We start from the raw sequence: 12,594 nt of genomic DNA, 5'->3' as shown, positions 1-12,594 counted from the left end.
TTCAGTAATAGTTATCCTTCCTGTTGTAATATCTACATCAAACATCCTTTCCTAATATAAATATTACAATAAACCTGCTGAGGCTGCACTGAGTTCCCAGCAATTGAACCATGGTAGAGATATGGATGGTTAGAGGAAGAACACATGAAAACTGTGGCTGGGCAAAGCATCAATTTTCCTTCCTCCCACTTTTCATGCCCATTTAGGCAGACACAGAAACGTACAAGACAATTGCAGTCCCTGTGATGCTTTAGAATCCACGCAGCCACCTCACAACTTAAAAGGAAGAACTGCCTTTTTTGTGCCCACAGGTTTCTTACAGATACACCAGCATGTCCCTTTGAGGAAGATAGTGAAGAGAAATGAAATCTTGAAATGAAATCTCACCATTTAATGAGAAAACACTTGTCATTTAGAATTTTGTCACACAGTGGCATGGTCTGATCCATCTGTGTAGGAAGCAGATGTTAAGGGAAAAGAAAAAAGATTTGTAATCAGGTATTTTTCTTGTTTTTTATTGTTCTGCTCCTGTAAGAACTAATGTGCTCAACCATCTCTATGTGTAGGTGTGTTGATAATGTAGAGTTAAAATGTTTTATTTGTGTTAGGAACTCATGCTGGCTCTGGGCTTTGCAGTTCCCTGATACTGTATAGAATATTGGTATATCCATTGTTCATCAGACTAGCTGAAAATTCTGTGACTGACTTTACTGTTTGGAACTTGAACAATTCACATAGCAATTTTTCTGGAAAATGAAAGAAAGTAAACAAATTGAGTCATCAGGGGTTGATTTCATGCCACAGACCCAGTGAGAAGTTTGAAGAAGCCAAAGAGCTTTTGAGAAGGAAGATCCAGAAGTATGTTCAGCATATCCCTTTGAAGTTATAAGTAGTAATTTTTCATGTGGATACACTTTTAGGATCAAGTGTTGTACAGAGGTAGAGAAGGATATTGTATCAGAATCACTACCTCTGTGTGCAAAACTTGAGAAATCAGTACTTGGGTTTGAAGCTCAATATAATGAGGTAATACTCTAATATATACCAGTCTGCATTACAAATGAACACCCTTTGTATTCATAAAATATCTCGGGCAAAACTCACAGTGCTGTCACATTTGCATATGAATACCCCAGATATTCTTCTGGTTTGCATTTATTCTGATGTATTAAATAACATACAATTACTCCTGCAGGTCATCTGGATGAGTGTTTTAATTTGAATTGGGTGTGTGTTTTTAAAGAAAATCTCTTGATCATTTCCACTTGCTGTGCTTTGTTTCACTGACAGCAGCCTGAGAGCACAAGAACCTGATCCCTTTCGATTACAATAATAGAAAAGAAAATAGTCTGGTAGTTGGGAATTCCTAGGACTTCACATATCAGGAATTGACATAAAACACTCCAGGTCCACCCAGCCATTCTAGAATGAGTACAGAGAAAACATCCCTGAGACGTGTTGGCATGTGCAAACACCTTTGTCCTCAGCTCTAATGGTTTCCCTCTGTAACTATAATTCCCATGGTGTCTACAAATGTGGATATAGCCTTTCTATGCCAAAGTTTTCTTCAAGGTACACTGTAAAAAATTAACAAATCTTGTTTATCTTCCTTTTCTTATGATATGCTAAATGCCTGACATCATGAGAGGCACTTGGTTTTCTGTCAGTCATGATTTGGCTTGATATTTGCTTAATCCTCCAGTGTGAATATCTGATACTACCAAAAATAATGATGCCCATTTTAATTGAGAATTTACCCTCGTCAGACTTTGATTTGAATCATCTCACAGTGATTGCCTGGGAGTGCAAAAACCAGCTGCAATAAGAGATTTTCAGTGGGATCAGGTCACTGAATGTGGCCAGTGGTAGGTGCTGGAGAAGTGGGGAGAAAGGAATATGCAGAGGAACTTAAATGCCATAATTGTGGCTGCCCCATCCGTGGGAGTGTCCAAGGCCTGGTTGGATGGGGCTTGGAGCAACCTGGGCTGATAGGAGATGTCTCTGCCCATGGCAGAGGGTGGAATGAGATGAGTTTTATCATCTCCAAACCATTCTGGGATTCTCTAGGATTCTATAAAAAGTGAAACTGCAGCTCACCATTTCTAACAGACTAGCTTCAGGAATTCCATTTAGGAATTGCCCACTCACAACAAGGCATCAGCAGTGAATTGATGTTCCATGATGCAGATGTGTATCCATCTCACTATAAAAGAGAATTCAAATTGATACTTACCTGTGAATAATAGACAAGTTTTGTAATCGTGTCAGATTTCATTTCATCTGCTACACAAGTCAGTAAGGTGGCATCTAGCTCTGAAAATGTGATCCTTTCATGTACCTAGCAGAGCTGTGCATGATTACAGTCATTACTTTCATGTAGTTTTTAGAGTTTAATTAAAAGCCATATTCTTTTCCGTACCAGCAGTTTTCATTGTTGGAGCAAAATTAATCTTCTCTCTTCTCATTTCTTCTATTTTGTTTGTCAGTGATACTTAACATTTAGGGGATCTTGAGAATAATACTGCAGAAGACATACACTAAAATTAGGAAGAGTGAAGGTGAAAAGAGCCTTTGTCCAAAGCTAAAATTAGTAGTTTACAATGCTTATTTCTGCTTCATTGTGTCAGTGCTCTAACAGAGAGAGAACCTCCTCCCATTTCTCAGCAAAAGTAGAGATTTTTACAGGAACTGCAGCACCCACAGCTCTAGGTTATGGCACAGATTATATGTATAGACTGGAAGGCAATTCCTTAGCTGCTAAACATCATTGTGGAAAATGCACAGTCTGTTTGGATAGGTCTTATTTGATGTGATCATCAAGCAAGCAAAGGTGGCATTGCCTGGGTCAGCATTCATAAATTCAAGCTCCAGTTCTAAGAGATGTTTTTAGTGGAGGGCACAAAACTCTCTGTGAGTCATGAAGAACAACCAGGGTGCATGTGCCCTGAGATAATAAAGCTGTCAGTCAGATGGAAACAGAAGTCATGGCAATAAGAATGTCCCTTCCTAAACTAAGCAGTCTTTGCTGATGTGAGGAAACTGCCTCATACCCATTTTGTATCTGTTGTGGGGAGGGAGGCATTGTCTTCCTTTTCACCTTTGCAGAGGAGATGACAAGATTACCATGGGCTGAAAGGCAGAATGATTTATAAGTGGTTATCACATAAATGTACTTGCCAGAGATACAACATACTGGGTACTTGGCATGTGTGGGATGTGTACCATGTGCATATATCACACAGTTATTTAGGTTGCAGGGCACTTCTGGAGATCACCAAGTCCAGCCCCCACCCTTCAGCACCACCAGACAGAGAAGCTGCCCAAAAATGCATCCAGTCAAGGTTTTGGTGTTTGCGCAGATGGAGACTCCACAAACTCTCTCCAGTGTTTGACAACTGTAAAGAAAAACTGTTTACATGGAGTTTCTTGTATTTTAACTACAACCCCTTTACCTCACCATCTTGACTTTCTTGGGCTGGAAAATGCCTTCCCTTATGTCTTTCTGCACCACCTTCACTGGGGTGACATTTTCCAACCTGTAGTTTGCCAGATCTTTTCTCTTACTCTTTTGTTTTTCTTCATATCCTATAGACAATGTATGAATATTATAGGACTAATGACATATGCATAGTTATTATTAAATAGTGATTTTCTATAGTGAATAATAGCCACCCATTCATTTATTAACCCATTCTCCTATTTACAGTGCCAGGTTGTTCCTGTGATTAAATCTGACAAGAGTCATTAACAGTAAAACAGGCATATATTTATGAGCAACTAGGAGTGAAAGTTATTAGCAAAGAACAGAAGTTACTTTAATGTAGTACATGTATGTGCAGTTAAGTCCTGGAGTCCCACAAACAACTTTTTTGATGGTTTAAATGAGATTTATATAGATGAACCATAATTGAATGTACTTCACCCTGTGTGTATCAGGTACAGACATGTGAACAAATACAACCATCTGTTTACAGCATTTTAGAACATCCATCATCATATCCTCCAGGACTTGATGGTCTAATGACATTTTTAAAAACATGTTCCATAAGTGTTTCCTCGTGGAAATAATGTAACCCTACACTCACTCTGTTCTGAAATGCATAAACGACTGCATTTTCAAAGAATACCGTGATTTTGGGATATGTGAAGGAAAATAATGCTAATTTACAGATTTGGGTTCAAACTTGTTCAGAAAATAATTGGACTTCTTGCCATGTGCCCACCTACACTATTTTAACAAATCCTCCATTAAAGGTTACAGTCTAATGCTGGATAATTTAAGTTTACTTGTGAAGTTGAGGTTTTGGAGCACTGCTTGTGATGAAAAATAATTCACAAGTTGATTCACTTTTTAGTAAGATTTTTTTTCTAACTACAGTTTAAAGGATTTGTCAAATCCTTGTTATATAAATAGTCAATTATTTTAATAAGGTTCATTGGAAACATTAGGAATAGTTGCCCTGAAGATGTAATTCTACACTGTAAAATTAAATGGTAAGCTACTTAATGGAATGAAGGTTTTCATGTCAGTATTCATTAAAAGTAATTAAAAATGAAAAATCTGCTACAATTTATATTAAAACTTCTGAAGTACCAGCTCTTTTAAAACTAATAAGTAAGGTCCTGGCTAGGTCCTGGCTATGCTATTCCAAAATTCCATTAGATTTAAATTACATCAAATGAAAAGCCATTAAATGAGCTTTTAGACAGGTAAATAGGAGATCAGGAAATACTGACAGTCCAGTGCTGGAAGTGTGACTTCACAGAGAAAATTGTAATAACTTTTCAGTGACTATAACTGAAAGATTAATATTTTGCTGGGTAGACTGTAGGGACCTATGCAGAGTAGATCTTCATTGCATCATCTATTTTATGAGAGTTTTCTAAACTGAAATAAGGATAGAAAATACAAAAAAAAAGTATGGAAATGAAGTCACAAATATCACTGTGAATGCCACAAGATACTGTTGCAAAGATACTTGTAGAGCCCTACCTTATTTTAAATCCTCTGAAGTAAGCAGGCACCTTTATACTCTCTCTCGAAGCTCCCATTAGACTGTGATGGAATTAATCTCACCATTCTCCTGTCAGTTTTCTATTAAATTCTAAGGAAAATAGTTGAAAACAATTTCTTGAGTGTAAAAATGCTCTTTTGTTGGAAAACCAGCTCATTACAAAGTGTGCATAGGACATAAAATATTAAATAGGTATATCAGATATACATATATTGGATATAAATTTTGCAGTGTTCATACAGGTTGTCCTTGTACATTCTGCTTACAGAGACTAGTGATTTTGCTACCTTTTTTGCTGGCTTTAATTTAAAGTGGAAATGTATTCTGCAAAATACTTAATCGTGTCTTTCTTAGTTTAGTTTTTTTTTAATATTGTTTTTCTAACAATTCTACAGTTAATCTTAGCATCCTAAAACCTGTGGTTATAGTTACTATTGCAAAGAAATGTAGGTATTTAAAATTTAATTTAATCACTTTAATTTTTTAAGTGAGGATTTCATGGGGGAAGTGCCACTGCAGGATGTAAAGAAAGGTAGAAAAATGCTGTAAGTCATAAATCTATTTTAAACTGATTTTATAGAGAGGTACCACAACTCATTCACTGAAACTGTTGCAGAAATATTGAACAGAAGTGTAAATTGTAGGTGGAAAATGATAAATCAACTGGTGGAGAAAGAAATTCATCATAATAAAAAGTGCTGGTTTGTCAAAATTAAAGATTTTACTTGCCACACCAAATTTATGAAGGTATCAATTAAAAAAAAAAAAAGCACAAAAAACCCAACAACAAATCAAACAAAAAAACCACACAAACCTTCAAAATACTCTTTTCAGTTTCTTAGAACTTGGAGGGTTTTATGAATCGAAGTAAACAGAATCATAGCTGTATGTTCCAGTTTTTCTTGAAACCAGTTGTAAATATATTTCAGAAAACACTAGAAAGGGGAAACAATAATGGACTTTTAGCAGGTAACTTTTTTTTTAAGAAAGCTAGTTACAGATGCATACTGCAAAATGTGTAAATTAGTCTAAAGACTAAGAGGAGATAAAATTGTTTCAAAAAAAAGAAAAGAATGTAAGAAAGTTTAAGAGGCAGTTTCTGAAGGAACTCTAGATAGGAGCAATTTAGTTTTGTCCAAAATTGGTTTTGTTGTGTGTTTAAGTATTAATAGATATTCCTGGTGGCAAGGGTGTCTCAAACAGTCATGCATCATCGAGCAAAAAAATCAGAAGTCTCAGGATTATTTTTATTTTCATTGCTCCCTTAATTAGAGTGTTTCTTCTGAGTGTCAAACACAATTTTAGTAACTCTCTTATCCAACTTACTCTCTTCCTAGTAGAATAATAGAATCCCAGAATGATTTGGGTTGGGAAAGACTTCAAAGCCCATCCAGTGCCACCCCTGCCATGGGCAGGGACACCTTCCACTGTCCCAGGTTACTCCAAGCCCTGTCCAGCTTGGCCTGGAACACCTCCAGGGATGGGGCAGCCACAGCTTCTCTGCTCAGACTGTGCCAGTGTCTCACAGAAAATAATTTCTTCCTAATACCCAATCTAAACCTACTCTCTGTTAGTTGAAGCCATTCTCCCTTGTCCTGTCACTCCATCCCTTGCAAATGGTCGCTCTCCACCTTTCTTGTAGCCCCCTCAAGTCCTGGAAGCCCATGACAAGATCCCCCCAAAACTTCCTTTCTCCGGGCTGGGCAATCCCAGCTCTCCCAGCCTTTCCTCCCAGCAGAGCTGCTCCATCCTCTGCCCATCCTGGTGCCTCCTCTGAACTCTACAGCAGCTCCATGTCCTTCCTGTGCTGCCCCCAGTGCTGGGGCAGCTCTGCAGGTGCGGTCTCACCTGGGGGGCAGAATCCTCCTGTCCTGCCCTCCTGCCCACGCTGTGGGACCAGCCCAGGGCATGGGGGGTTCTAGGTTGGGCCATGTCCAGCCTCTCCCCCATCAGCCCCCCCAGGTCCTGCTTCCAGGGCTGCTCCATCTGCTCATTCCCAGCCTGGAGTGATCTGATTGTTTCAAGAAGAATTCTGATAGACAGCCCAGTGGTGAATGACTCTGGAAGGAACTTGCCACAGGGTCTTGTACCCGATACTCATAGGAGAAGACAAACTTTACATAGAATCATGAGAGTAAGGTTAAAACAGTGTTTAGCCTCCAAGGGTGGGGAGCAAAAGGTTTGTGCTTTTTCATCTCAAGTGTAAAGCTGTTTCTTCTCTTTTTGATCATCAGATAATAAGGATATCTGAACAGCGAATCCGTTCAGCCTGACATTATCCTTAAAGTTTCCTGCAGCTTTTTTGGCACGGTGTTTTCAGAGCCTTCTGTGGTCAGGAAACTAGCTTTGAAAAAAGCAGTCAAACCACTGAATTCCAACAGATGTCTGTCTTGTGTTGAATGTGCATTCAATACATCCAGATCGGATTTAACAGTATATACTAACTTCACATGTTTCATGGGAATATGCCCCAATTTGTTTCAAGTATTTTGCACCAGGGCTGACCCAGTAATGTACTAGTGCTTGCCTTTGTATAATCCCCATTAAGTCAAGGAACAATTAAAGCTGAAGTTTTATATACATGAATTACAGACAAATGTTTACTCAGAAGCAGCTTAGAGACTTTCCTAAACCTATAATTATTGATAGTAAAATAAATTATTATCATGTTAATTCCTTCTATTTTTTTGTATCTTTTAGTCAAAAAAGATTGTCCTGTGTATTGAAATTTTTTTTTTCAGATGGCTTTTTTATCAATTTAAATATATTTATTTACTTATTTATCAGCTTTTGAGGAAAAAAAGTTTAGCCTCATTTAGGAGACCTTTACACATTAGGATGGGTGTAGTAAACCATAGAAAGAATATTTTGATTGTTCTTTTTTCTTTATTTAAAAATTTTAATAAAAGTCTCCTACTTTTACAGAAGGCATGTCCTTCTGTACATGAATTGCTGTAATCTTTCAAATTTTATCATATCACAGTAGCTCACTGTTCAGATAGTCATATTAAATTTCATTGTTTCTTTTGAGACAAATTCTTCACCAAATAGAACCAGTATATTTGTATTTTTTCCAATGGAGCTTTTATCATTTAATGTTTCATAAATATATGAACATTCACACAAATAACGAGCAACGAGCTGACTTTCATGGTATTTATTAGATATTAATAATGAGAAGTTTGACTATCTGGAAGCTCAAGTCTATGCAACAAGAAGATACTACAAAGTTCTGCCAGCAAGATCATACATTTTGTGTGACCTTACTGATATAGTACTTATTCATATAATTAAATCATTCACGATCAATATACAATAAAGAAAAATGTATTTTAAAAACCTATCAAAAGCCATCAAGCAAATAGCCAACCAAACTCTAACTAAAAGATAATTATCCCATATTACCACTTTCTCCACCTTATGCCATATAGGTTTCCAAAGATTGTTAATCATCAACAAATTTATTTTGAAGTGGAACCAGATAGAGAATTTTTCTGGTTTTCTTTAAAAATATTAAAATTTTGGGGACAGGACAAGTTTCTCAGATTATGACTTAAACTTTATCCAGTATATATATGGTTGTGGGTCCTTACAGAAGCCAGTTAAGACACAAAGCTTATATTTGGTTTTCTCTTCCCATCTGTATTCTACATACTGAATTGACTTTATTTTGGGGGGAAAAAAATAATTGCAATGTTAGTAAGGCATAGGTGGATTTTGCCTTTTTTAAAGGCCATACTGACTTCCAATAAGGACTCTTGAACCTAAAAGCTGTGTGTGTTACAGGCCAACCATTCTATCTGATAGAAAACTAACTTAAAATATTAGTTAGAGTGAAGAGGAGCAGACTCTGTGAGACCAGAAGCCAAAATGAGTACAAAATCAAAGGTTAAGGAAAAAATGTGCTGGTCAGCAGGAGGGGACATCAGGAAGTCTGTACTGAGAGAGGCAGTCCTGGATCAGAGACAAGGGTTCAGGTGGCTGGAACCAGAAATTTGGGCTGGGTAAAGGGCAAGCCAGCAGGGAACAGGAACAAGATACTGGTGTGTATTTGAAGCCAAAACATGAGATGTGTTGGCAAAAAAACCTCACAAAAACCCATGCAGCTACATTGAGCTTATTGGTCCCATCATCACATAAAGTCAGGTCTATCCTATGTAGCTTGCTGAAGAACTTTAATGTCTGTAATTAAAAGTTATTTTTTAATTGTAACAATTATGTAATTTATATTCCCATTTCTCATGGGGTAATTTTTCAGGAAAACGTATATGGCTGTATTGAACAGGTCATGTCCAAACTGAGGGTTCCATATTTCTAATTATGTTGGCAAGTACAGTATTGGTTTTATTTGTGTTTTATTAAATACTTAGAGGACATATTAAATATACATACATACATACAGGCATGTATAGATAGATATAGATATAAATCCATCAAAGAAAGACACAAGCACAGATATTTGCCTTTCGATGGTTCTCCAAATCACCATGTGATATAGACAAATTCTCTCTTACTTCCCTAGTTTCTGACAGTATAGTTGTGTTCCTGGGTACACCATGAGTGTGCCTCAGAGTGGATTTAGTGGCTTTGTAGCTATGGATTAATCTTAGGAAATGTAAATTTAATCATCTGCAGCATAAAAAGAAACCTTAGCACAGCCTTTCTTTCCTAATCAATTCTCTTAGCCCTTCAAGCAATTATTCAAGGAACAATCTATTTTCAGAAAATGGTCAGTGTTCCCTTATTCCTGCATCACTATCAATCTCAGAATCCATCTTCAGCAGAGAAATCATGGGGGTTTGAGCATGAGGGTGAGTGTGTGGGGTTTTGGGGGTGGAGATCTTTTGAATTTTGAAGGTTTGGGATTTTAAATTCTTTTTTTGTTTGTTTGTTTTTTTGTCTTTTTTTTAATTGTCATGTGGAGATGTTTTATTGTAACTAATCTGAACCCTGTTTAGAAACCCAGACTTTATCTCTTAATGAGTCCATTTCACTCAGTATTTATCAGTTTTATCAAGTACCTCTGTGAGGAACTCTTGATTTCTCCAGCAGTACCCAGCTCTGTGTTGTAGTTACTGCAATGTATAATATTGTTACCTAAACACATCAAAATCTGATCTGAAGCTGCCCTGACACAAACTCCAACCTTACCTGAAAAACCGTACAGTTATTTTATTGTGTATTACTTAATCTGCTTTAAAAGAACATCCTTCTTGTGCAAGTGTGTTGTGTGGTCAGAATTAGAATCTGTATGAGCCTTTATTGTCTCTAGGAGTAACTATTCCAGAAACTCTGGCATTTCAAGGCTTCTATTCAGATTTCCTTCTTTTAATGACAACATGATAAAGTTTGAAAGGGAATTGCATGAGTTTCAGAAGAAAACGCACCAGCTGGTGTAAAGTGTGGTATCATAACTGGCACATCCAGAAATTTGAACAAAATGTGACAACACCTTTAATTAAATGTTCCACATCTACACATTCAATCAAATGAAATAATAACATCAAATTACGTAATTCTGTAGTTTCTTATTTGACACATGTTCTTTATGTTAACAGCGTTCAGTTAATTTTGTTTTCAACTAAACATATCAGACATGATACAATAAACAATCTTTCCCCACTCATCAAATGTGAGATATTTGTTTGAACTGACTGGGCTGAAGTTTCTGAAGTTACTGGAAAAAAATCACTGTAGGAGCCAAGAAAAAAAGATAATAATTAAAACCTTCCACTTTTCTACACTGATCATTGCTGATTGCTCCAAAGGGATGGAATATGAGGATTACTTTGAAAGTATATGGTTCTTCAAGTTCAATTTATTTTCTCCTCCATTGCACAGGCAATATGAGGTATTCTGGAAAACTGTGCATTTTCTCCTACATATTTCAAAAGGAATAGCAAGTTAGGGGGGAAAAAAAGAAAAAAAATTGAGAGGATATTACCTTTACACAGGAAAGCTTTTAAGAGGATAAATTACCACCTGTATTTCACCAAGTAAGAGATAGTTCATATGTTCACTTTATGTTTTTTAGTTCACAGTGACCTTGATATTTTTTCCCCACAAATGTGTAAGCCTGTATTAAAAATTATGAATAACCTGATAAAAATGTAAGGTTAATGGGCTTTGCTTAAAAAGGCAAATAGGGAGCTGAAGAATCTTGTTCAATTTTATAAATACATATGATGAATTTAATTTAGAACTGAGCAAGTCTGCTCTTCAGTTATTTCCCTTGGCAGGTTTTATTTCTTGTACTCTAAGCTATTACTCCTCTTCTTCCTTTCTAATAGAAAGCAATTCAACTAATTTTTATTAGTCCTGTAGGTGATATCTTTATAAGCCAGAAATAGTAAAACATGAGGGATTAAAAAGAGGCTCAGAGATCAGTTACAATCATCAATTTTAGTGTAAAAATCTGAACTTTTTCTGGTTCAAGCAACTGAAATTAGCCTTCATATTTACCTGAAGGTCTGTTTCTACATTTCTGTTCACAGAAATGGGAAAGTTTTCCCATTGAGTGTATTAAAACACTGAGGATTTGAACATACATTCCCAGTAAATGGAAAATAAATCAAATTGAAAGTACAAAAGTTACATAAACTACTAAAAATCAAGGAACTTTCTTGACAGAACTGAATTCTGCTTCTTCTGCCCAAGCTGTATTGCATGAGATTTAGACATTTTTGTAGCATCTTTAGTTTCTGTGTGCCAGCACAGACCCTGTTTGCATTTTAGGGACAGAAGCAGCACAACACCACAACAACAAGGACTATGACTTAAGTTTATGGGGCATTTCGCCCACCAGGGATTTCCAAAATATCCACCATATTATCTACAATATATATCTATCATCCACCATACTGCAAATATTTCACTGCAGTGGTGTGGCCCCTTTGACACAGTGATGTATAAAATTCATACAACCCTTTTCTACTCCATGCAGACTAAACATAAATGCAGAGACTGAGGATTTTATTTATGACACATCATTATTCTTCATTCTGCCTATTTATGACGACTGAAAAATACTGTACCACCTTTGAGGAAAAGAACCTGGTGCTACACTTTAAGGTTACTACATTGGAAAGCACAGGGGAGTGTTATTCTGGCAGAGTTACACAAAGTGTACTGGGAAACAGAAACTCGAGTGAAATAACCCACCTTTTCAGCCTTTTAAATTTAATGAACTCTGCAAGCTTTTAGATTGAGTTATTAGTTTCAATTTGCCCACTAACTCATGCACAGAAAAGAAATTTTTTAGACGGTTAAACAACCTTGTCAATTAGATGTTTAATGAATTAAGATGAACTGAGAGACAGCCTTAACTGGCATCTGTTGATAAAGAAGTAGCTACACTTGTTGAAGTTGCAGGGATCACTACTGATTACCCCATTATAACTACTTCAATTTTTCTTTTAAAACCAAACTCTGGTTTTTGGCCCTTATGCCTTTTGGAAGTTACAGTGAAAATGCCTGAGCAAAACATTATATTATATGGTGGGACATAAAAAAGCTTCCCTCTTTTCAATAAACAACATGTGCTTATTGTTTTTACCATTTCTCTGTTAATCCTGACCTT

The 12,594-nt window shown here is 36.5% G+C and overlaps 1 protein-coding gene across 3 annotated transcripts in view; it reads left to right on the top strand.

The window, feature by feature from the left end:
- EDIL3 (EGF like repeats and discoidin domains 3) overlaps positions 1-12,594 on the top strand; it is a 241,884-nt gene that overhangs the window by 122,400 nt on the left and 106,890 nt on the right. The window lies entirely within an intron of this gene.

Source organism: Pithys albifrons, chromosome Z, assembly GCF_047495875.1.
Source record: "Pithys albifrons albifrons isolate INPA30051 chromosome Z, PitAlb_v1, whole genome shotgun sequence".
NCBI classification, from domain to species: Eukaryota; Metazoa; Chordata; class Aves; order Passeriformes; family Thamnophilidae; genus Pithys; species Pithys albifrons.
Note: the sequence above shows the minus strand (reverse complement) of the source record. Positions and strands in the feature narration are given on the sequence as shown.